Here is a 26,834-nt window from a genome sequence, read left to right as displayed (position 1 = left end):
CCTTGGCCTAAGCATAAGAACAGCCAGCCTTTGAAAGCTGGTTAAGCAAGCAGGCAAATGATGCTCAGAGGGCTGATTATTTGACGGGGCTCTGGGGCTAAACTGGGGCCAAAGAGTGGTCCTCGAAGTATAATCCTGAGGACTCATTAGCAATGCAAATTCTACCTGTCCCTCCCCAGTCCAGCTGAACCAGGAACCCCGAGGGGGGTGCCCAGCTATCTGTTTTAACAAGGACTCTGTTTCATTCTGCCACAAGCTCAAGTTTGGGAGGCACTAAGCTGAAGAAATGCATGATGGTTCTGACTGGGCCCTGTGTCTGTGCAGGGATGAGAATCCAGGAAGACCTCTGCGGACCCAGCCACCCTGGGCCTTCAGAAGTCAAGAATGATGGTGGTGGGAAAGATGAAGATGAAGATTAATAACAAGAAACTGCTGCTGAGAACCATTTATTAAACAATTACTATTTCTACTTCTCATACATTCCTTACCCATGAAGTTAGCATTATTGTTGCACTCATTCTGCAGGCAGGAAGAGGTGATGGTTCTTGCTCAATTCACACATCTAGCCAGCTCAGAGCTGGGATTGATATGTTGGTCTGCCTCCCTCCACAGTGCCTAGTGCCGTCACCACCAAGTTACCCAGTCAGGTGTTTACAAAGCAAAGGCAAGTAGTCTGTGCAAGCAACATCATTATTTCCCAAGTACCCACAGTGTGTAAGGTTCTATCCACACATGAAAAGAAACTTCTCTCCTCCCCACCCCAAGAAACCGCACCAACTCCCTGTGTTCCACAAGCAGCCACGTCCTTAAGAAAATTGACCCCTGTCATTGGCAGATTTGCTATTCTTGGTTTTGGTTGTTTTGCCAACAACCCCACCTCCTCAGGTCTGTAATAAGTAGCATTTCTTTGAGTCCCGCACTTGGACCCCAGGCCCTGCAAGGCTGGTGTCGGGGGAGAGACCACTGAGGGCCTGACAAGGGGCCTGGTGCAGAGCCTCTTAGAGCTCCGGTTCCTTGTTCTCTTCTCATCGGGTGCAAGGACTATTGGAAAGTGATTGAGAGTTTGCTTCCTTTTGGAAAATGACTCGGGGAAAAAAGCCCGGAGCTGGAGGAAGGGTGAGATTTATGACTCTGGGCTTTGCACAGATCTCAGGATGAATCCTTCCTGTTGACAAGGTCTGCTGCGTTCTGTTCATCTGTGCTTATCACAATAATATGCTTGGATTTATGCTTCTCTTCAACTGCCCCCTTGCATGGAAAGCTGCCGTGCACCTCCTACCCCTCCCTGCCCTCAACGCCCAGCCCTAAGTTCTCGAGTCCTTGCTCATTCCACGTTGGCCTCCTGTGACCACAGTTCTGCAGGCCAACCCTCCTTCTGTGGTCCTGCCCAAGCCCATGGGACTAACAGCAGGGTCCTTTCCTATCAGTAAGTTTTTGTCCTTGCCCTCTAGGGGATTCCTCCCCTTGCAGTCACCCTGGACTTCTAATCACCCATTTACACCTCTAAGCACTGTGCTGTGAGCCACGGCAGGCAAGCCTGGTCCCAATCGTCTCTGTTTCCCCAGCACTGAACACAGTGGCATCAAGGCGCTGTGGGAGTGTTGAATGGATACAAGCATTAGTTACTTAGATAACTGATTAATTCATTTCACCACAGCTCTGTGGAAGTAAACCGGCGGACATCATTTCCATGTGACTGCAAAGGAAACTAAAGGCCAAAGAAGGCAAGTGACTTGCCCAAGGTCACACAGTCACTGAATCCCTGACTCCTGGTCCAGTTGTTATGCAAAGCCTCTTGCCTGATAGCTGGAATACGATATACACTGAACACATTCTAATCTCCCACCTCTATGCCTCTGCCTGTGTGATTTGGCAACAGAGCTGAGGCTAATTCCCTCTTTATTAGTTACTCCTACACCTGAGGAATTTGAGTTAAGAACCTGCCTCTTAGGGTGTCCATGCCACCTGTGAAAAGAAGTCATTGTGTTTTATTACCACAAATGGGCATCCAATCTATGCCTAAGGCATCAATGGATAATAGATGGCTGAAGGCAGGTCAAGGAATGAGCGAGTGCCTTCCCGCACATTTCCAGGGACTCATTCCATTTTCAGGTGACTCCAATGATGAGGAAATTCCTCCAACTCATTCGGCTTCTGCCCTCCCCTCATGGATCCTAGTGAAGCCTCTGAAACTGCAGAGCCAGCTCAATTCCTCTGCCACGCGGCCTCCCCCACATGAAGACAGCTACTTTCAATGCAACCATGTTCCTGCAGAACGCATGTTCTTCCTGTTGGTTACAATCAGTCATACTCCGGCTGGAAATTCTTAGGGTGCTAGAGGGAAGTCATGTTTATGGTCTTTATTAGTCTCCCAGGTTGGACTCAGAACCCTTACTTTATGTCAAGGCCGTCTGTCCTTTCAATGTCGGGCTCCCTGGGCCGAGGTCTCTGCCTTCCCCGTAATGAAGCCCATATAGCATCCAGGTCTCCCTGGGGCCCCGTGAGGACCTGGCACCAGGCCCAGGACACAGGGAGGGGAGCCAAGGCACAGCCAGGGCAAGGGGCCGGCCGCCTCTCCCTGTGCCATCCAGACTTTGCAAATCATCCAAATAACTCTCTGTCCAAGAGCCATGTCTTCCTGGGGGAAGGGCAGTTTAAATTGGTAGTTTCTGAACATAACAAGCTCTAGACCAGACAAAGGCAGCTGAAGAGCCCCCGTGGGAACCGGCGGTTTTATGAGCCCGTCATATTTACTATTATCCAATGAGTCATCGGCGGCGCGTTTTCATTTTGAGGCCACTGGACGAATAAGAGCCACTCTTAATCCATTATTTACTCCCCCTCTTTGTCCTCTCAATTGTACCTTTGCAGACAGGAACCTCAGTCTCCATCCACCAGCAGCATGTACCGGGCTAATGCACATCCTTCATTTTCAGCAAAGCCTGCGGTGCTTAAAAATAGCAAAGTAGGCAAACACCCTGATTATGAAATTTCTAGCTGATATTTCCTTTGCCTTTCATTAGGAAGAAAGCTAGCATTAAATGAGCCCACAACCCCAATGGGTAGAAATTAAGAACACTGTGCTTATGACTTCTGCTCAGACCAGTTACTAGGAAGCTTATGTTGGGTCAACAATGTGACGTATACGTGTGACTAACGATCACTTTGCTAATACTCAGGAAGGAGAAACAATTGGCTAATTAGTAAATCATCCTCAAGTTGGCACTTCTGTTGTAAGAACAAATTACAGAGTTTTCAGAATTGGCCTCTACATTTCATGCAGCAGGAAAGAAAATAGAAGGCTTGTGAAATTTAAAATGACTCACTGAATCCACATTTGCTTTATCTTATTGATCACGAATGACCCATCAGCTTGGCTAAACAAGGAAACACTTTCTAAAATGATGGGGGAGCAGGAGGACAGTTTCCTCACTGGGTAACTGCCCTGTCGTTGTTTCTGTCACTGCTCAGAGGGCACCTGGCATCTGGGGGAGGCAACTCTGGAAACTGCCGGTGGGCCCCCTACCCAGAGATGGTGGAACTGGGCAGGGTGGGCTGATAATCAGAAAAACAGTCAATGGTGGCAAAATGGAAGCATGTTCTAGATCCAAGTGGGTTCTCCCTGGAGTTTGAGTCTGGACCAGACATCATTCTATCGAGCAGATGACACTGTAAACTATGAGGCACTCCCAACCTTGAGTCTTAATGGTACCAGATACAATGTGACAACTTAGGTCTTAACCCAAAAAGTGCTTATTCTAATCTTGGCCAATGGTGAGGAGTAATGTTATGGGGTAAATAGGCTTTCTGCCTAGGACGATATGAGTATCACTCTAGGAGAGCAGGACATTGAATTCGAATTATATATTTGTTCATTGGACAAACACTTATTTGATTTCCTCTTCCCAGCAAATATCTGCTCTGGGCACTGAACCTCCTTATGAGCCTGAGGAAAGACAGCATGCACACAGCAGTGCATGGCATGTGCCAAGAGACTGGGACATACACAGAACTCAGAAGCCCAGAAATCCTTTGAGTTGAGAGGATGGGAGATGCTGGGCAGCAGCTGGCATTGGAGCTGCTCCTTGAAGGGGAAAGGTCTCACTGATAGCAATTCTAGGCATAGAGGCAACAAATCATATATAATAAAGAGGTGATATGCAAATTGACCATCACACCCTCACACAAGATGGCTGCCCCCATGTAGTCACAAGATGGCCACCACAAAATGGCCTGCAGGGGAGGGTAGGTGGGGGTGACCAGGCCAGCAGGGGAGGGCAGTTGGGGGCAATCGGGCCTGCAGGGGAGCAGTTAGGTGTCGATCAGGCTGGCAGGGGAGTGGTAAGGGGGTGATCAAGCTGACAGGCCGAAGCAGTTAGGGGCAATCAGGCAGGCAGGCAGGCGAGCGGTTGGAAACCAGCAGTTCCTCTGGGATCGGGCCTAAACCGGCAGTTGGACATCCCCTGAGGGGTTCCAGATTGGAGAGGATGAGCTGAGGGACACCACCCCATTGCATGAATTTTGTGCACTGGGCCTCTAGTAAATCAATAAAAGAAGGTAAGTGGTCTGATTTAGTTGGTGCACCTTCAGTCTCACACAGGATGGGAGATAGGCTAATGTCAGATTGTGGGAGGCCAGGCTGAGAAGTCCAGATGTTACCTCTTCTCAATGGGGAGCCAGTTAGGATGTGGAGCCAGAGAAGGACATGGTCTAAGCAGAGACGCTCCTGGAAAAACTTGCAGAGCCAATGGGAGATGAAGAGATTCGAGCATAATTCAACCTGCTTGAAGCTACTGCAATAGTCCAAGCATGTCCCTTCACTTGAGCCTAATAGAGGAAATACAAAGGAAAGCAAAAATAAAAATCCCTGAAAATGGAACAGTTGAGAGGCCTGGCATTGATAAGTAGATGGGTGGGGGGGGGGGGGGGGGAAGGTATGGGGCAAGATGCCTGCTCAGTTCTATTCATATCACATACAGTTTCTGAGCACCTGCTATGTGCACAGCATGGGTGAAGAAGCAGGGGGCGTAGGGAGGAGGCATTAGTATGGCAAAAACACAACAAAACTGGAAGGTCCAGAGCTTAGAGGACCTGGAATGCCAAGCTAAGGAACTGGGGCTGTTTCCTTAAGACCAGAGCTTGTCAAAATGTGCTCTGTGCATCCAAATCTCCCCTTTAGTGTCAGTGAGGGGATACTGTACCTCTCAATTCCCCCCCCCCCCCCACCCGCCGACAGTTTATTTGAGTTAAGGCTTGGGGGTAAGAGAAGGGAGTTGCAACCGAGGAAAATGTGTGACTGTTATTAGAAGTGGCTAGTCCTTCAGCCCAATGGTGAAAACCCAACCCCAAGCCAAGACCTTCATTGGGGTGTTCCTGGCCTGGCTTCTAGGCTGCTGCTTACCCTTATCCCAGGATTAACTTCATCCCAAGACAATGGGTACTCCAACCTATATTTGTTTCGGAAGGAAATGCATACCTAATAGGATTTTAGCTCAGACAGGACACTTGTAAGAGTGTACAGTACATTGTCCCAAATCATGTCTTCATAGCATGTCTCACGAGAGGCCAGAAACTCAGGGAGGCTGGGCTACGCCAACCCAAGACTTTTCACCATCTCATCTCAGACATTCCTTTGGTATATCTCATACATTCATTTTCTATCTCCTGATAGAAAAAGAAGCTCAGACAAGAACAGACAGAAGGACGAACACACACACACACAAATACCACTAAACATATCCTAAGAGAAATAATATTTTATAGGAAGGGAACAAACTCCCTCCAAGAGGGGAACCATTTTCTTTTTTTAATTTTTATTTTTTAAAATATATTTCTACTGATTTCAGAGGAAGGGAGAGAGAGAGTTAGAAACATCAATGATGAGAGAGGATCATCAATTGGTTGCCTCCTGCACACCTCCTACAAGGAATGAAGCCTGCAACCTGGACATGTGCCCCGATCAGGAATCGAACCATGAGCTCCTGGTTCATGGGCTGACACTCAACCACTGAGCCACACCAGCTGGCAGGAACTGTTTTCTTTAGCCCCATGGGGAGCAGTTCCTATGCCTAAGCAGAGTGCAAAATGGAACATTTAATACCAGCTTGAGGCATCTTTCAATGGGGCTTTAGGAGAACGCTGAGCCCCTGTGTTCTTGGCTTACAGCAGGCCTTCACAGACCTCACTCTAGGAGACAGAACTGCTTAGATCTCTAAGCTGGTATTCCTCCAGCTTAAGTGTTTCCATACAGTTCCCACGGGATACCTTGTGGTAGACAGATAAAGATACTGGTGGTCAGAAAACTTGAATAACTAGCAGAGGGCCAAATAGTGGAGTAGGGATTTGAACTCACATCCACCCGTTCTATCAAACAGTGGGCATTTGATCTTCCCTGTGAGGCACTGATTGGCACACAGTGATCTGTTAAGCATTGAAGATGACCTTGACCTTGGGAGAGATGTACCTAATGTGGGAAGCTCAATCAGTAACGAGATAAAACAGGTAGAAATGTGTTTCTGCCTGGTACTTGGGACTTGGTTTCTAAGTCTTTCAGATTCAATATGTGGTCAAGACTGGGCCTTGTAGCCACTGAACCTGGCTCCCCTGACCTTGTATTATCCGGCACAAGTAGAACAGGCAGGCTTACACAGGCTAGAGTGCTAACACCACCACAATGGCCAGCATCAGTGACTTACATTAGCTCTCCTCTCAAGCATATTTCCCTTTGCATTTTGTTGGAGAGAAAGTAGGAAGTAAGACCTGGCATAGAAATGTGATTCCCCTTCACCATCTCAAAAGAAAAATAATCGTGAGAGAAGCAATGACTTTTGCTTTCATTTTCCCTGATTATGGTTCAAGTGAGAAGAGAGGAGTCTGTGTAGTAGAAAGGTTGGTTGATTGGCAGGATGGTTTGTTTTATTTCCAGACTCTAAACACATGGGCCCCGGCCAGGTTAAGTGACTTGTCCAAGGTCACACAACTTGTGCGACTGGAGTCCTGCTGCCAGACACTCAATAAATGGTTCTTGCCTCCTTTCCACTGCCTGCATCATTACCTGGATGGCCACACACATGTGCGCGCACACTTACACACACACACACACACAGCCTCCCAGAATAAATTAAATAGACTCTGGGCTAACTTATTATAGCAGCAATCATATCATCACAGGTGGGGAGTTCTTGAAAGATCGTTAGCGAACTAATGAATTCTCTAATGGCTGCTCAATAATTCCCAGAGTTAAGGTAAACTCCCAGAAACACACTCTTGCTTGAAGAAGATTACATTAAAACCATGTATGTGGTGCCTTTGACAAGCTGTGAGCACTGCTTTTTTCCTGAGAACGTTACACTGTGAGGAACCATGGAGCAGGACAGCCCAGGTTACCTGGGAAAGTAGACCTGAGGAAAACACCTGGCTCAGGTGACTAAATTGGGAGCCATCTCCAACTCAGCACTAAACGCTTGCTGTCCCTGAACCCACCCTGTGGGCCAGGCAGTCAGCAGTGAGCTCTGAGCATCCAGTGTGTGCAGGCGTCAGTCTTGCCCACTGGGAGAGGAAACAATCTAAACTGCTGTGGCTGGACTCAGGAAGGCCCTGCTCGGGGCTGAGGCCTGCCCTGTTGGGAACCTCCCAGGGAAGACGGCCTTCCCTGTCCTCGGAAAGCTCTCCAGTGCCTTGAAGACATATGTCCTCCCGAGGCTCCTGGTCAGGTGGAGAAGATGCGGGCTGAGCTTGCGGGAAACCAGCCCATTTGCAGGAGGGAGGAGAGGGAGAGAGACAGTGCTTGCCCTCAGGACCCTCCAGACTGAAAAGGGAACAGAGTTCCTGCTGTGAATGGAGAGGGAGTGGCCCTTGGTCTCATGGGAGAGACTGTCCCTGGGGTACCCACTCTAACAGGGACTTGGACCCCAGGAAGTGGTACCTGTGCATGTGTGCATCTGTCCTACAACACCTTGCCTGGAATCGTGTCTTGTATCAATGGTTATTACTTTTAATGCTTTTCGCAAACATTTATAACCCAGCCCAGAACACCACCTTTTATCTACATGTCTCCACCTGTACCTGGCACCTGATTTAGCCCAGCCCCATGAAGACTTCATCTGTCAGTCCATGGAGACGCCAGTCCCTGGAGGGGAGGGTGCAGGGGCCTCATTTCCAAACTCTGCACAAACTCCTTCATCCCGTGCAAGTGACCCTAGACTAGGGCCCAAGAGGATGGGCCATGATCAGTTTCTCAAAGGCAGCATTAGAGATGGCCATCAGCCCTCGTCTCAAGAGGCATAGAGAAGCCCCTGCTCTGGTCTGAGGTGTTGCTCTATTTGGGGACCTCCCAGGGGAGAATCCTCAATGAGAAGAGAAGACAGTGGGGAGAACTCTGGAGGATAAATGATCCACTTCTGCTTCTTCACACTCCTCCCTTATGTGACCCCTGCTTCCCATGTCCTCCCCACTGGGGACCAGGAGTGACTTAACTGAGAACCACAAAGGTTTCTGGATTTGAGCCCCACCCCACCAGTTCCCTTCCTGGGCTCCACCCCAGGGCCTGCCTTCTTCATAGGCCCAGAGGCCTGTTGCCACCCATGACATGATACAAATTTGTGTTTCTCCAGCTCATGCTCCTCCCAGCTCCTCCACTATTGTTCTCACAGGCAGTTACAACCCTTTCCACCACCCTTGACTTGTTGCTTCTAGTGACTACAGTTTATTTCCAAGGGTCTAAGGATAGCTTCCCAGTCTACTTTCCTAGCAACTTAGAGTGAGGCCATCAAGGGTGGCTCAGAGGACCCTTTGAGAAATGCACTCACTAGCCAGTGTCAAACCTGAGCTGGACATCCACCCTACTTCTAGTCCCAGCCTTCAGGGGACCTGGTAACCTTCTCCCAGCCACAGGACACACTGGGTTTTTGTTGGAAATTCTCCGTTCCAGTATAGACACAGCTGCTGCTGTGTTCCAGCACTTCTGAGAGGTGGTTTCCAGGTTATACCCCATCCCATGACCACGGTACTTTATTAAGAAATTTACTTTATTAAGAACGACTGCTGGGAAAAAGTCAATAAACAATTTAGTAAGTCAGACAATGTAGTTGAATTATCGTGAGTTGTGGTTTATCGGATGAAGAAAGTCATTCTGACTTGTTGAATAATCTAAATCCTGGAATAGTTATAAACAAATACATATTTGCAGCTTATGAAAAACCCAGCCATCTCTGTTGCCATGGCAATGCCTCGGGTCTTCCCAGCAGTTCCCTCGGACAGTGCAGTCTGGCCCTTTTGTACTCAAATGCACGCTGACCACTGACTTGAACCGAGCTTTCTGAACGGTGGGAGCAGGTTCAAAGGTCTCTGGGATTTTGGAAAGATGGAAGAGAAAAGACAAGACTGACTTGGAAGCAGAGGCCCTGATTTCAAGCTGTCCCCTACTCACTGTAAAACTGCAAGGAAGTCATTTAATCTCTCAGTTTCTTCATCCATAAAGGAGGGATGTTATACTCATCTGTGAATTATTCTAAGGATTGTGAACAGAGACACAAAGGGCCTGGTCAAAAGAGATGTCAGGTTGAACACAGCCATGTCCTTCTTCTCTGACTACAGTCTCTTGCAATTACTGAAATCATACATTTTTAGGAAGAAGGAGAAGGAGAGGAGGGGAAGAAGGAGGAGGGAAGGAGGAGAGGTTCTGTCTACACCAGTACTGAAAATATGAAAAAAAGGAAGGGAGGGAGGAAGGACTGGACTTAGCAGACCAGAAATTTTGAGGAATTCCTGGAAGAAAGAAAGCAGAAGGGACTGATTTGATAGAGAAACAAGTGCAGAGAAAAATCACAGTCCACGACATGAGGAGTCCCACCAGAAACAAGTAGGGACTCACATGCAAATATGAATAGTCAGCCAGGAACCAGAAGATAGCTGAGGAAAACTAACAATATAAAGGAAGGCTCTGACCTCACAGAGAAAAGTAATACCCAGTGGAGTAGCATCAATAGGGGAAACAGAATACAAATTAAAAATAATAATTAATATTCCAGAAAGAGTCAGGATGATGACACACTTATGGAGAATCAAATTGCAATGAAAAGCCACAATTCTTAAACAATAATATACTATAAAAATTAAAGTTATACTCAGTGGACTGAATGAATGAATGAACAGTGAATCTCCAGTGACTGAGTTGGGTGATGGAGTTGGCGAGGTCTCCCAGAACACCAAGGGGGAGGCCAGAGGTCACTAGGGGGAGTGGGGGACCTGCAGGAAGTGGGGGCTCAGACATGAGGGTGGGATCTAAAGAAATTTGGTGAGAGACAGCCTAGTGTAATGGAAATTCTTTCATCATCACACACTGTTCAGGAGCAGATCAAGTGCTTTTCTGTGTGAATTTTGCACGAGTACCTTCAGCCTAGTCCAAGTCCCAGTTAAAATCAATAAGGTCTGAATTTAGCATGTTTGAGTGCACAGACCTTTCCTAGGAGACACACACACACACACACACACGCACGCACACACACACGCGCGCGCGCGCACACGTGCACACACACACACACACACGCACGCACGCACACAGCCACACTCCTGAGCTTGCTCAGCAGAAGGGCCTCCTCAGGGCCCAGACAGAGGCTTTGTATGTGGCATTCTGGATCCAGCTAGTTCTCATCACCAAACCCCCCAATTTTTCAGTGAATACACTTTTCCTTCCATTTTTAATCCCCCTTCAGCATAATCCGAGGCCCGTTTTCTGTTTGCCCTCCCTTATTCTATGGGCTCTTCCAGAGGAAGGGAGGAATCTAAAACTTATCAGACCCTTACTGTGTACAAGACCCCATGTACACATTTGACCTCCTTTTCTTCTTCTTTTATTATTATTGTGGTAAAATATATATAACATGCCCTAACCGGTTTGGCTCAGTGGATAGAGCCTCGGTCTGTGGACTCAAGGGTCGCAGGTTCGATTCCGGCCAAGGGCATGTACCTTGGTTGCGGGCACATACCCAGTAGGGACTGTGCAGGAGGCAGCTGATTAATGTTTCTCTCTCATCGATGTTTCTAACTCTCTATCCCTCTCCCTTCCTCTCTGTAAAAAAAAAAATCAATAAAATATATATTTTTAAAAAATATATATAACATAAAATGTACCATCTTTACCATTTTTAAGTGTATAGTTTGATTATATTAAACATATTTACATATGTACTAGCATAACCATCACCACTGTTTATTCCTATAACACTTTTCACATAATAAAACTGAAAATCTGGCCCTAACCAGTTTGGTTCAGTGGCTAGAGCGTCAGCCTGCAGGCTGAAGGGTCCCAGGTTCGATTCTGGTCAAGGTCATGTACCTTGGTTGCGGGCACAACCCCAGTGGGGGGTGTGCAGGAGGCAGCTGATCGATGTTTCTCTCTCATCGATGTTTCTAACTCTCTATCCTTCTCCCTTCCTCTCTGTAAAAAGTCAATAAAATATATTTTTAAAAAACTGAAAATCTGTACCTATTAAATAGTAATTCAACATGCTCTCCTCTCCCCACCCCCTGGCAACCACCATTCTAACTTCTATCTCTATAACGCAACTACTCTAGATACCTCATGTAAGTGGAACTATACAGTGTTTGTCTTTTTGTGACTGCCTTAATTAACTTAGCATAATGACCTCAAGGTTCATCCATGTTGTAGTACATTGAAAAATTTCCTTCCTTTTTAAGGCTGAGTACTATTCCATTGTATGAATATGCCATATTTTACTTACGAATTCATCATTTATTGAACATTTGGTTTGCTTCCATCACTTGGCTATTGCGAATGATGCTTCTATGAACAAGACTCTGTTTCAATTATTTTATGTATATAAACTAGAAGTGAAATTGCTGGATAATATGGTAATTCTATTTTTAAAAAAATCTTTATTGTTGAGAGTATTACAGATGTCCCTCCACCTGGTTCCCTCCCCATGGCAGGCCTTCACCACCCTATTGTCTGTGTCCAAAGGTAATGTGTATATGCATATAAGAGCTTTGGTTAATATCTTCCCACCCTTCCACTCCCTTTCCCTCTGAGATCCATCAGTCTGTTCCATGTTTCCATGCCTTTGATTCTATTTTATTCACCAGTTTATTTTGTTGATTAGATTTCTTGTTTTTTTAATTTTATTTTTAGATTCAATTGTTAATACCTATGTATTTATTGCCATCTTATTTTCATATTTTTTTTTATCTCTTTTTCTTCTTCTTCTTAAAGAATACCCTCCAACATTTCATGTAATACTAGTTTAGTAGTGATGAACTCCTTTAGCTTTTTCTTGTCTGTGAAGCTCTTTATCTGTCCTTCAATTCTAAATGATAGCTTTGCTGGGTAGAGTAATCTTGGTTGTAGGTCCTTGCTATTCATCACTTTGAATATTTCTTGCCACTTCCTTCTGTCCTGAAAAGTTTCTGTTGAGAAATCAGAAGACAGTCTTATGGGCACTCCCTTGTAGGTAACTAACTACTTTTCTCTTGATGCTTTTAAGATTCTCTCTTTGTCTTTAACCCTTGGCATTGTAATTTTGATGTGTCTTAGTGTAGACCTCTTTGGGTTCATCTTGTTTGGGACTCTTGTGCTTTTTGGATTTGTAAGTCTATTTCTTTCAACTGGTAGGGGAAGTTTTCTGTCATTATTTCTTCAAATAGGTTGTCAATATCTTGCTCTCTCTCTTCTCCTTCTGGCACCCCTATGATATGAGTGTTGGCATGTTCGAAGTTGTCCCAGAGGCTCCTTACACTATTTTCATATTTTTGGATTCTTTTCTCTTTTTGCTCTTCTGATTGGGTGTTTTTGCTTTCTCGTATTACAAATCATTGATTTTATTCTTGGAATCCTCTACGCTATTGTTAAATTCATGTAAATTATTCTTTATTTCAGTCAGTGTATGCTTAATTTTGACTGATACTTTTTCATGTTTCAAAATTCTCAATAAGATCTTTGATAGTCTAAGTCCCTTGAAGCTCTCATTAAGATCCTGAGCAACCTTATAACCATTGTTTTAAACTCTGTATCCAATAGCTTGCTTGATTCCATTTCTTTCATTTGTGTCATGTTCCCAGTCAGTGCACATGCCCAGGCTACATGGCTCAATCCCTGGTGTGGATTGAGCCATGTAGCCTGGGCATGTGCACTGACTGGGAACTGAATCAAGACCTCCTGGCTCAGAGGTTACGCTCAACCACTGAGCCACACCAGCTGGGCTGTGTGTGTTTTTTATTAACACTTGACCTCCTTTAGTTCTCACAGCAACTGTGTGATAGAAGCATTCCTTCCCACTTTGATGGTTGGGAGAATTGAATTCAGAGCGGTTAAGTAACTGATGGAGGACCACACAGCCAGAAGATGGGGAAATTAGGATTAAACCCTGGCCTCTCTGACTCCTTCCTGCTCCTGTCCCCAGACCACCTTCCAGTGAACTTTAAGAATTTCCCCAGGCTTCTGGGGAAAAGCATTCTAGTTGGAGCAAAAAGTCACACAGGCTGGGGACTTAGCTGATCTAACTCTAGATAGAAGGTCGGGAATGGCCAGATGAGTCCTTGTCATGAGATTCAATCCCACGTGATCAGGGAAGCGTCATGGAGGAGGCAGCCTCTGAGCTCATTCCTAAAGGGCAAGCAGGCAGAATTTAGAGAGCCAGGGAAAAGGAAGATGTTCCAGGCTTAGCAGGCAAAATGTTAAATTGCTTTAAAAAGTAAAAGGCAGTAACTCCATCTGCCTTTAAAGGGAGGCAGGGGTGTAGAATAATTTATACCAGAGAAAGATTACATTGTGGCCTGGATTCCTTCACTGACAGAGTCTGGTGGGGTGGGAGCCACGTGGAAAGACTGATCACAGTAGGGGGAAGATGACATATCAGAGCCTCTGGGGTTCCTACTTGTGTTTTTGATTTACAGAAATGGGTCCCAGCCACGTAGTGGGTGGAGGACTAAAAATTGCTCTTCTTTTTAAAAATATATATTTTATTGATTTTTTACAGAGAGGAAGGGAAAGGGATAGAAAGTTAGAAACATCGATGAGAGAGAAACATCGATCAGCTGCCTCCTGCACACCTCCTACTGGGGATGTGCCCGCAACCAAGGTGTATGCCCTTAACAGGAATCAAACCTGGGACCTTTCAGTCTGCAGGCCAACACTCTATCCACTGAGCCAAACCGGTTAGGGCCAAAACCTGCTCTTCTTAATAAAGTGAAGGACTCCTGAATTCCTGGGGCAGCCTAAGGGAGAAAGGGCACAGAAAGCAAAGAGAGAGAGAATATGAGGAGAGTCCCCCCAAAAATGAGGAGCCAGGAAAACCAGGGGCAGATGGAGGGCCTGGGGAGAAGACAGCGGCATGGAGAATTTCCCAGGGAAGGAGTGGACCTTCAGAGCAGTCATGAGTGACAGCGAGTTTGAAGCTGACAGTGCTATGCTATAACACAGATGCATGCCCCAGATCCACAGCAAAGCATGCAGCAGCTTAAAACTGTGGGTGCTTTAGGGACTCAGAGGAGGGACCGGGCCTTGGGTTGCCCATTATTCATGAATTTGGGACTCACAGTGACTTTATTTAAATAGCAAAGGGTGACTCCATACACGGTAGAGTTTGGGGACAGCCAAATGGCTGACATATAAGTTACAAGATCAGAGATGATAGTGGAGACGAAGTGTATGAATGAGGTTGGTGGCTTTCATTCACAGGTAAAAAGACTTATCCTCATCACACCATGCTGGCTGTTTTCTTCTACTTTTATTAGTGGTTCTGTGACATCACACCTGTGGCCTGGCAGCAATTACAGTCACCTTTTAATAACAACTGAAGCTCAAATATTGACTGTTTATGAAATGCCAGCACTGCACAAGCACTAGGTCAATTAATCTTCACCATCGCCCAGGGAGGTGGGTCACTGTGCTTACCCCATTGTGCAGGTGAAAAAACTGAGGCACAGAGAGGTGACGCTACCTGCCTAGTTACACAGTAAGGGGCATATTTGAGGCTCCACCCCAGGAGTCTGGCCCCAGAGTCTCACACCTAGTCCCTTTATTATATAGCCTCCCGGTAGCACTGAAGCCCCAGCCTCTGCCTCTCTCCTTGAAACTAGACAGAGTCACCAACCACTTGGAGAGTAAGAGTGGAAAACCTACAGACCCTCACTGCATAAAAATTTAAACTAGTCCTGGTCAACTCAAAGGATAAAATCAGAATCAATGAGTGGAAGAAACAAGGAAATAGATTCCAGCTCAGTAGAAGGAAGATTTTGCCAACCGCTGAGCCATCCACACGAATGCCTTTGTATGGCTGCACACTCAGCTAAGGGAGCTTTTAAGCTTCTCTCCAACCTAAGATTCTATAACTTCAGAAAATGTTCTTGATCTAGAAAAATCCTATCACACACCAGACTTCAAAGGCTGCAAAAATTCATGGGCTTCCAGTTACCCTAAGCTTGTTGTATTGGCCATTCCTGAAATCCTCTACTCCTCCCCTTGTCCACTTGGCTAACTCCTACCCATCCTTCAGGACCCGACATGAGTAACACCTCCTCTGAGAAGCCTTCCCTCCTCACTCAATTTCTACTAGGCACAGGGATCGCCCAGGCCCGCCCTACTCTCTGCTCCTGCCTTGCTCTCTTAATTATTATGTATTTCTGATTACAGGTCAGTGAATACCCAAGGGTGGAAACCGAGACCTATTTATGTCTAACTCCATAGCATTCAGTGTAGGGGAGACAGTCAGTGGAATCAATTCACTTCAGCAAATATGTCTTTATTATCAGTTTATGTTCCTCTCCAATTATCTGTTTACAGGCAGGCTGTCTCCCTAGCACAGTGGTTCTTCCTAATGCTGCAACCCTTTAATACAGTTCCTCATGTTGTGGTGACCCCCAACCATAAAATTATTTTTGTTGCTACTTCATAACTGTAATTTTGCTACTGCTATGAATCGTAATGTAAATATCTGATATGCAGGATGTATTTTCATTGTTACAAATTGAACATAATTAAAGCATAGTGATTAATCACAAAAACAATATGTAATTATATATGTTTTTTCTGATGGTTTTAGGCGACCCCTGTGAATGGGTCGTTTGACACCCAAAGGGGTCGCGACCCACAGGTTGAGAACCGCTGCCCTAGCACCAGCTCACTTCCCCCTTGAACACCAAGCTGCCGCTGTCTGACCTACTCACATTCTGTAAATGACTCAAGGATGAACAATGTTGGGCCGCCCTCCTGGCTTAGTGCAGACCACCAAGTGATATGTCCTGATCCTGAGGCGCCAGATTTCAACAGCCCAGCTCTTTGGTGCTCCACAGCCACAGGGCAAGGGGTGTGCCTCACTCATCTGGTGCCTGTGGCGACTCTGGGATGCAAATTCCGCCCAGAGGAAAGTCTTGCTGGGAGGCTGTGGCAGGCAGGCCTCAGTGGTCAGCCCCTCTCAAGCTGCAGAGGGCAGCCGTGCCCAAGGTCACCCCTCCCCTGGAGGACCACAGTCGACCAGTGATCAGAGCCCCCAGCCTGCTCTCCTTAGAGAAGCCTGCCTGCAAGGCTGGCCCTTGGTGGCATCTGGGAACTTGGACTTTGGGAAGGTCGCCACCACTCCCTGGTAGGAGTGGCTCACTGTGCCTAGGCGACCCGAACAGTGTGATTTATGCTGAACACTGCTTTCCCCTGGGGGTCTTGAATTCTGGTATGAGGCGGGCAGAGGGTAATGTGGCCAGCCCTTCCCCATCCCCCAACCAAAATCCTGCGCCCTCTCTAATGAGCTTCCCTGGTGGGCAGCATCTCACACATTGTCACATGATCTGTTGCTGGAGGAACTGAGCATGTCCTGCGAGACTCCACCACCTGGGGAGGCCTCTTGGAAGCTTGCCCCTGCTTTCCTCCAGACTTATCTATAAGCCTTTCTCTTTGCTACTTTGGTTTTGCGTCCTTTCACTGTAATAAACCCTTGCTGTGAATACAACTGTATGTGACTCATCTAACCTAGGGACCCCAGCACAGGGGATAAAAGGACCTTTTGTCTAGAGAGCTCCCTAAGGATCAGCGACACTTCGGCGGGCACTTCTGGGGGCCTGCCTCACAGTCTAACTCTAACCTCTCCCTCTGCCACTGCTGCTTCTTCCCCTTTCCCTCCAAAGCTGCTAACCCCAAGGACACTCCCTAATTAACGCCCTGAGTGCCAACCTCAGTCTCAGAGTGAGCTTCCCTGGCAGCCTGTCCTTCAACAGGTACAAGTGCAACATGTCAGGACCTACGGTCAGTGGGCATGTTGTTTCGTGTTCATTCCATGGTCACAACAATCCTCTCTGGTATTTTACAAAGGGTGAGATGGGAGCTGAGAGAAGTTAAGTGACTTGCCCAAGGTCACACAGCAGGTGTTAGAGCTGGGGTTGGATTCAGGTCAGGGTGTTTCTGAAGTCTGTGGCCTCTCTCCTGACCCAGGCCGGCTTTCCCCTGTGATCCTGAAGGTCCAGAATCCTTCCAGGCCTGAGGATGAGTGGTCATGCTCCTTCCACTAAGATAATCCCAGAGGCATCTGAGGACCAGGCAGAATGTTTGACCTGCAGGATTCCCAGGAGAGGAGAAATAGGCAGACCTCCTGACAGGGGGACCCTGGAATGCTCACAAACACCTGCACACTCTGGCTGGGACCTCGTCCTCCCAGCTCTCAGAACCTGGCCCTGCAGTCTATGCAGAGGCCTGTCCCTCAGGAACAGGAGTTATCTGGGGTTTCATTGACCATCCAGCGTCAACGGTGGCTGCAGCCACGGGAGCTCGCCCAGGAGTGAGGGCGCTGAGGGGAACTTGGCTTCAGACAGCAGAGGGCTGCACTCCACAGAGGCACCGGGCCAAGGGCTGCTGGAAGACATGAGAGATGGGGTCTGGGAGCTGGGAGCAGTGAATGCCACCTGTCCACAGACTGGTGAGAGGACAGGCAATGTCCCCAAGTGAGACACGGGTTACAAAGCTGAAACTATAAAGCTCCACAGGCATTTGTGGGCAACGCAAACGCAGGTGTGAGGGGGGGCTGGCAGGCACGTTCCTTCCTCCTCCCTCTACTTTCGTGCGTGTGTGTCACTGAGAGGCCAAGGGGGCCACCTCAGCCATGACCCCCACCCCTCCCGAGGCACAGCCCCTGATGTCAGGAGCTCCTCCAAGGCACAGACAGTTCCCAGCGTCTTCCCTGCTGCGGGCTCCTGCTCCAGGGTCTGCCTGCTTGTCTCATCGAGTCAATGGGACACCAGAATTAGCACCTCCCCCTCCACAAAAATAAATAGATAAATGCTCACTCAACTAGGCACACACACCTGCCCACTGAGTCTCACCCGCACCTGAATTTACTGAAGACCTTGGGGGTCCTGTAAAGGGACCACATCTCATGCCTTACTGCCAGCAGCGGTACGTGCCCTCTTCTCTTTCCTGTTCCCTCTGTCCCCTCTGATCACTGTGCTGCTTAGTCCCTTGTTGCCTCCCGCAGACCTCCGTGGGCTCCTCTCTCAGTGTCCTGCCTTTCCCTTCTCCTCACTCTATCCTGCTCCCCTCGGGAGCAGTAGAGATCCTCCCCTTGCCGAATTCAAGCCATGTTCCTGCCCCACCTGAGCCGCGCTGTGTTCCTGGAGCCACCTTGGGGTTGCTTCTTCCACCCCAGTCTCCTCATCAATGCACCGCCCCCTCTTTGTTACACATGTGTGCATGGCCGTTTACGTGGGAATTCTACATAAGATTTCATCTAAAGCTTGAAAGTTACTGCCTTTTCGGTAATCAGCATATGTGAAGCTAACGGTAGATACTTTTGTTCTGTTTTAGAGATGAGCCTGCAGCTGCTCAGAGAGGTTAAGTACCCTCCCCAACGTCACCCAGGCGATTGATCAGTGGAGGAGCCAGGAATCCACCTGACTGCCTCCGGCGTTGAGCCTGAGATAACACCAAGGAGCCACTCACTCTCCCCCACTCACCACCCTGGAAACAGAGTAGTAATTATCTAGACAGTTTGTTCTCTAAAAAATACCAGACGTACTATCAACGCTAATTTCTGCCGCGTTCCACATTGACAACAGGAGACGCAGAAGCACCACACGGCTCATTGACATCCTTATCTGGCTTCTAGGGCTCCTTGGAGCTAAACTATGTGTTGACTGGGTTGGGGACAAATGACACTGCTCTCTGCCTTCAGTTTCTAAGTGGGCACCGAGGCCAGAGGCCGGGAAAGCCACAGCGCCAGACTGCCAGAGCTGAGCCAGGCCTTGACCTCTAGCCCAGGGCTCATATAGAGACTGGGATAGTCTGAAATCTCACTTCCAGAGTGAGATGACCTCCTAATACACAGGGAAGTAGGTAAAACTCCCAGAAAGGTGTTGCCTTAGCAGTAAGGTCAAATTAGCCCCAGACCAAAGAAAGGCTGTCCTGGGCCCATATTGAGAAGCTTATAAACAAGTTTTAAAGAGATCAAACTGATTTCAAGTAAGTTAATTACAATTTTAGGGTGAAGACCACCAATATTTAAATAAATGCAACCAAATTCAGCACCCAAACAGGTAAAATTCAAGATAGCCCTAGCCGGTTTGGCTCAGTGGATAGAGTGTCGGCCTGCAGACTGAAGGGTCCCGGATTTGATTCCAGTCAAGGGCACATGCCAGAGTTTCAGGCTCTATCCCCAGTAGGGGGCATGCAGGAGGCAGCCATCAATGATTCACGCTCATCATTGATGTATCTATCTTCTCTTCCTCTCTGAAATCAATAAAAATATATTTTTAAAAGAGATGTCCTGTATACAGCCAGAAATTCTTAGACTCATCTGATCTCTCCACTTCTATTTAACATAGTAATGGAAATTCAAGCCAGAGAAAGTAGGCAAGAAAAAGAAATAAAAGGTGTCCAGATAAGAAAGAAAGAGGTAAGAATATCTCAATTTGTAGGTGACATAATATTATATGTAGAAAAGCCTAAAGAATCTACAAAAAAATACTATTAGAACAAATAAGGAAGCTCACCAAAGTTGAGGGATATATCAATACACAAAAATCACATAGAAATACTCTAACAATAAATAATCATAAGATGAAATTAAGAAAAAAAACAATACCATTTGCAATAACAGCAAAAAGAATAAAATACTTAGGAATAAATTTAACCAAAAAAAAAAAAATGCAAGCCTTGTATGCTAGAAACTACAAAACATTTTTAAAAGAAATTAAAGAAGATAAGTAGAAATATATGTTATGTTCGTGGATTAGAAGACTTATTATTAAGATGCAATACTCTCCAAATTGATCTGTAAATTCAATGTAACCCCTATTAAAATTCCAACTGCCTTTTTTATTTTTTATTCTTTTGCAGACATGCATGGACAAGCTGATCTTGAAGTTTATATGCAAATACAAGAAACCCAGAATAGCTAAAACAATCTTTAAAAAGAATAAACATAGTTGAGGACTTATACCTCCAGATTTCAAAACTGGGGGAAGTTGGGAGATGCTGGTCAAAGAGCACAAACTTCCAGTTATAAATAAGCTCTGGGATGTAATGTACAGCATGGTAACTATTGTTAACAATACTGGATTATAAGCTTGAAAGTTGCTAAGAGAGTAGATGTGAAATGTTCTTGCCAAATACACACAAAAAAAACACAGCAATTGTGTGAGGTGATAGAGGTATTAAATTTACAGAGCATTGCATATCAATTATATATTAATACAGCTGGAAAATCTTTTTTTTTAATTTTTAAAAATCTTATCAGAATGCTATAGTAATCTGGACAGTTGATATTGGCATAAGGATGAACATTTAGATCAATGGAACAGTATTGAGAGTCTAAAAATAAATGCATAAATCTATGGTCAATTTATTTTCAATAAGGATGCCAAATAGTCATGTCTACACATGGTGCTGGAACACCTGTATACCCACATGAAAAAGAATGAATTTGGACCTTTACTTTACACCATACACAAAAATTAACTCAAACTGGAACAATGATCCAAATGTAAGAGCTGGAACTATAAATTTCATATGTGTAAATCTTGCTAATCTTGAGTTAGGAGACAGTTTCTTAGATGTGACACCTAAAGCATAGGCAACAAAAGAAAAAGATAAATTGGACTTCTTTAAAATTAAAAGATTTTTTGTGTCAAAGGATACTATTAAAAAGTTAAAAAACAATCCACAGGATGGAAAAAAATATTTTCAAATTATATATCTGAAAAGGGTCTATTCTCCAGAATATACAAAGAACTCACAACTCACAATAGAAAAACAACCCAATTAAAAATGGACGAAGAATCTGAATAGAGATTTTCCTAGAGAAAATACACAAGTGGCCGTAAGCACATAAAAAAATGTTCTAGCTCATTCGTCATTAGGGAAATGCAATCACGGGTCACTACTTTGCACCACAAGGATGGCCATATTCAAATAAAAACAAGTGTCATGAGGACATGGAGGCATTGGAACCCTTATATAGTGTTGGTAAAACCTAAGCTGGTACAGCCACTGTGGAAATAGTTTGGTACTTCCTCAAAATATTAGATATAAAACTACCATATTTAATATTCCTTAATAAGCATGGTGCTTATTAAGAAACTAGGGGCCTGGTGCACGAAATTAGTGCACTGGGTGGGGGGGGGAGTGTCCCTCAGCCCAGCCTGCCCCCTCTCACATACTGGGAGCCCTCAGGCGTTGACCCCCATCACCCTCCAATCGCAGGATCGGCCCCTTGCCCAGGCCTGACGCCTCTGGCCTAGGCGTCCGGCCCGGGCAGCGAGGGCCTGCAGTGGCAGCAGGGGGCGCTGCGACCGCGCGGGCTCCGCCCCTGCCCCTGCAGGACGCCTCTGGCTGAGGCGTCCGGCCCGGGCAGCGGGGACCCGCAGCTGCAGCGGCCCACGATCGTGGGCTTCGCTTTAGGCCCAGGCAAGAGACCCCTAGCTCCTGGGACTGCCAGCTTCGTCCGTGCCCCGCTCCCATCACTGGCTCCACCCCTACTTCCTGCTATCACTGGCCAGGGCGGAAAAGGCACCTGATTCTCCCATCATGGCTGGGGGGCAGGGCAAAGGCGGCCCCAGGGCAGCCTTTGCCCTGCCCCCCAGCTCTTAGCTCCCCCCTGGGTTTCCAATCACTGTCAGTGGCAGGGGGCTTCTTCCTGCTTTCCCTTTCGCCTCCTTGCATTGTGCCTACATATGCAAATTAACCGCCATCTTGTTGGCAGTTAACTGCCAATCTTAGTTGGCAGTTAACTGCCAATCTTAGTTGGCAGTTAATTTGCATATAGCCCTGATTAGCCAATGAAAAGGGTAGCTCGTACGCCAATTACCATTTTTCTCTTTTATTAGTGTAGATATTCTAGGGGTCAACATATGAGGACATGCTGCAGATGGCCCATTACTGGATGAAGGAAGAAATGGAGTTGTGATGCAGGCCCAAGGACTGGCCCTGGCTCACCCATGGCGAACTCTGGAGCAGAAAGGATCCATCAGAGTTGTCCTGCATTGGACCAAAACAGTAATATGTATACTCCCCTGTGATTCAGTCATCAGATGTGGCATGTCCTGGAGGGCACATGGGCAAGGCAGTCCTCTCCAGCTAAGACAGTCCCCAAAGGGACTGACAGACAGCCCTCCCAGCGCGGAGGCAAAGCCTTCCTTGATGGGAGGCTGGGTACTATGTCCATTTGTCCCTCCTGCAGGGAATGGAGGAATGTGTTGTTTGTGGAGCAGAAACACCTGGCCCAGTGGAAGGATGTGGGGCTTGGGAGGGAGGAGAGAAGAGGTGGGTATGCGGCAGTAAGGGAATGAGAGAGTGTGGCAAGTGACAGATCCCGGAGGTGGTGCCGGGGGAGGGGGTGGGAGACACGCTGTTGACCTAGTGGGCCTGTGCTGTGAGCTGGAGGGAAAGCCCCGCAGCTGGGGCACAGTCCCCTGGTCAGCTGGTGTCGGGGTAAACACTGAGTGGTGTTGCGCTTAAGCAAGGCTGGTGGGAGCTCTGCTTCAGGCTGGAGCTCGGTGACCCCCAGTGCAACAGTGATGTTGCTGGTGTGTTGGTTGGCAGCATGGGTGGGGAGGGAGTCCTGCCTCTCTGGATGGAGTTGGCTAATTATCCCAGGGAGACTCTGAGCTGCTTCCTAAGTAAAGCACTCCCAGGCCTGTGTGCCTAAAGGCCATGCAGGCGCATGAGTGAACTCCTTTCCAGAGGTTCTCCAGGCAAAACTCCCAGGGAATGCTGGCAACGCAGGAGCTGCCCCGAGCGGAGCACAGCGCCTGGGAGATGAACAGACTCCACTGCAGCCTGGGCTCCCCCACTGATCAGCTGCGTGCCTTGGGGCAAGTCCTTAGACCTATGTTAGTCCCGTCAACAGTTACATGAGAGATAATGCTCCAAGATGATCTCTAAGGAGCATTCATAGCCAATATGTAGGACGCTTACCAACTCAGAAGGAAACCGATGAGGGTGAGGAAGGTTCTGAGACTTGTGCTTCCGGGTCAGCAGGTAACCCAGGGCCGCCGGGGTGCACACGGAGCCTGAGCTCGGCACGCTCCCTGTCTTCACTCTCAGAGGCGTGAGCTGCAAACTGGTTCACATGATGAACACAAGCCGCCCAAATCACTCATAGGATGGCTTGAGAAAAAGCAATTAAATGCTTTCTTAATTGTAGGAGGGCAAGAGGTTAATGAGTTACTATAAAAACCAGTCCCTGCCATCTGGTGGCTGTCACCAAAGCCCGCATGCAGGGAGCAATCCCAATTTGTAAGCCAGGATGAGGAGATCACTCCAAGTGAGGAAGAGGGGTGGGGGCTCAGGGTACTGAGAGTGGGGGCCCCCAAACCCAGGGCCCAGTGCATCCCAGCTGGCCTCCAGACGTCCCAGGGCTGCAAGGAAGGTCCAAAACCAAGTTGGAAGAACTTGGGATCAGACAGGGAGCCAAAATCACACATCATTTCCAACAGTGTTTTTCTCTGGGATTCAGCTCTAGTGAGGGATGGCCCTGACAGCCACATTGCTCAGCACAAGCCAGGAGAAGAAGAGAGAAAAGTGACAGATGAGGGAGAATCTAGCCAAGACAGAGGGAGGGACAGACAGAGGCAGGGTCTGCAGACCCTACAAAGACAAAGAGACAAGCCAGCCCAGACAGAGACAAAAGAAAGGATGCGAACTGAAATGCCAGAAGATGAAAAATGACTGGCACATAGACAGGCGTGACCATAAGAAGCAGATGAAAGTGTGGGTAATTTTCTGGAATCAGAGCCAGGAAAGAACCTTTGAGGGTTTTGCTTTGTTCTGGGCAAACGTGTCCTCTCTGAGATTCCACAGCTCCCAGGAGTCATCAAGAGGAATGGCCCTTCTCCCTCGGCAGCTGTTAAGAGGGACGGCCTCAGCTCTGCCTCTGACCACCACACTCACACACATACACACACACACACACACACACACACACACTATCACAAGTACACATTACTAGCATGTATTACATGCATACATATACATATGTTCACATATCACAATGCACATGTATGGATATGTGCATATATACACACATGCACGTGCTAGCACACATACACAGACATTCACATGGGCACGCACATCCATCCATACACACATGTTCACACATGAACAAAAATATACACACTCACAGGTGCACAAAGCACACACGTGTTCAAACATGTACACACACAAATACAACCCCGGCACAGCCAGTTCTCACCACCCAAGAGCCAGTTCTCATGTGGAGGAGGCCGCAGTGTCAGGCTGACTCCCCCGCCTCAGGTGCATCTCAGAGACCCCATTTTTTCAGCCCTCAGCCTGGCAGAGGCAGGGCTGGTTTTCTGGGACAAAGAGGAAGAAACCCAGAAAATGCACACATTCCAAGGGCTGCACAGCCTGTGGCTCCCAGGAGGCCAAACTCCTGGCTGGCCATCTCTGTCACTGCGGGAAGCCACCACTTGCCAACACTGTCAGTGCACCGAGGAACAGGGAAGGCCAATGGACCTTGGGCGTTAGCAGGGCTGATGCTAAGCACCTCGTCTGTTGAGATTGGTGGCTCAAGGCAATTCCCTAACCTGATAATCCTTTTACAGTTTACCAAACTTTACCTTTGATGTGCCTGTATGCAGTGCTAAAGGGAAATGTGTATTCAAGTAAATAAAGAGCAGACCAGGCCAGAAGTCGGTGTCTCTTCAAGAAAGAGGCTCCACCTGGCCCCCAATGCCTTCTAAATTCATATTTCTTGTCTAGCATTTTCATTTGTGCATCAGCCCCTCCTTCAGACCCTGAACCCCGCCGTGAAGATTGCGGCATGCTACCTTCAAAGACCCGGCAGGGAAATGCAGAGGTCACTCCTCACATGTTGTTCTAGGGTTTGACTTTTTCACCAGGAGGGAACCTCGCCACAACATTCACTTGCCAGGACTCTGGAGGCTTCCCCTCCCAGAGCAGGTTCTATCAGCCACAGCAGCCTGCTTCAGGGAGAGGGCGCCCATCTTCTCAGCTTCACTCACTCCATCACCACTGCTCACTACTTCTGAGGACCATTTGCTCTTTCAGGTCAAGGTCTCAACTTAAAAAAAATCTATGGCCCAAAGTAAACAAGCAAACAAACAAAAACACGAAGGACCCAGTATCTATTTTTTCACATTATCTTGAGTCCTTGATTTTCCTTCTCCTCTCTCCTACTCCAGGGCCAGGTGGCTGATCCACTTTCCAAGACTCTGCCCTACAGTCTGCCCCTTTACCCTCTTCTATCTCCCCACTTTCTTTCCTTCTGGTAATCGCCATACTGTTGTCTGTGTCTATGAGGTTTGCTCCCTTAATCCCGTCACCTTTTCCACCTATAACTGTCTCTTTTATTTCCAACAATAAACCAAGGCTGCATCTAGCTGGCCCCACCTAGGCAGCTGAGTTCTTTGGGAACTCATGTCACCTCTAAGGCTCCTAGCAGAGACATGCCAGGTCTTTGAAAAGCTTCCCTGGTTCTGTGCCAGGGTCCAGCAGCTGCATGGCCACAGTGCCAGCGGGCAACATCCAGGGCCCAGCAGGGTGTCAGCAGTGGTGTCCTCACAGGCCTGGTTCTGGGGAGTGATTTTGCCTGCGGTTCTGTCTTTTGTTTCTGTGTCTTTGGAAGGTCTGAGGTTTCTGATCTTGCTGGTTCTAGAAACCACCCAATAGCTGTCCTGCTTTAAAATAAAGATCATGTACATGCTCTTTAAGTCATTGTCGTGGGCACGGTCTCTGTCCCCCTCCTGCATCCTCTGGACTGAGCTGCCTTTCTCCAGCCACACTCCTGGAGGCCCCAGGAGCTCAGAGCCCCAGTCGGTCCGTAGCTTAAACCTTACTTCTACAGCTATTGCCCCACACCTCTCTGACACAAATAAACATATAGGCATGTGTACACACACCATACACATCACACACACACTACTTTTGCTTATGTCCCATTCTGTATTTTCCAAAAGTTGTTATTGGAAGTTGACACATTCCATCAACTCCTGGCCTGCTTGTGTTCAGTCCTCCTCACCGAGAGGAGGAAGAGAGGAGCCACCGGCCTTGGGCAGGGGGAGAGGGCAGTGGAGGTGGTCAGTACTCCGAGTTTGAGGTGTTACATGGAGAAAAATCAAATGCTACAGAAGTTTACTCCACAGTTTTAAGTGATGTAAGCTAACACCTCAAACGTTGGGCCCAAAGGTTTTTCTTGGAGCTTATTACTCTCGAGGAGTAACATTCCCCCAAGGGTGGTAGATGCACAGCCAGGTGGCACTGCCACGCCACTTGCTGTCCCCGAATTCCTTTTGAGCCCCAGCTTTCTTCTTCAGAGCGAGCTGGGTGCTGCTCTGTTAAGGAGGATAACTCAGGTGTCACT

Source organism: Myotis daubentonii, chromosome 1 (genome assembly GCF_963259705.1).
Source record: "Myotis daubentonii chromosome 1, mMyoDau2.1, whole genome shotgun sequence".
In the NCBI taxonomy this organism is placed as follows: Eukaryota; Metazoa; Chordata; class Mammalia; order Chiroptera; family Vespertilionidae; genus Myotis; species Myotis daubentonii.
The sequence above is the reverse complement of the archived record's forward strand: the minus strand, read 5'-3'. Positions refer to the sequence as shown.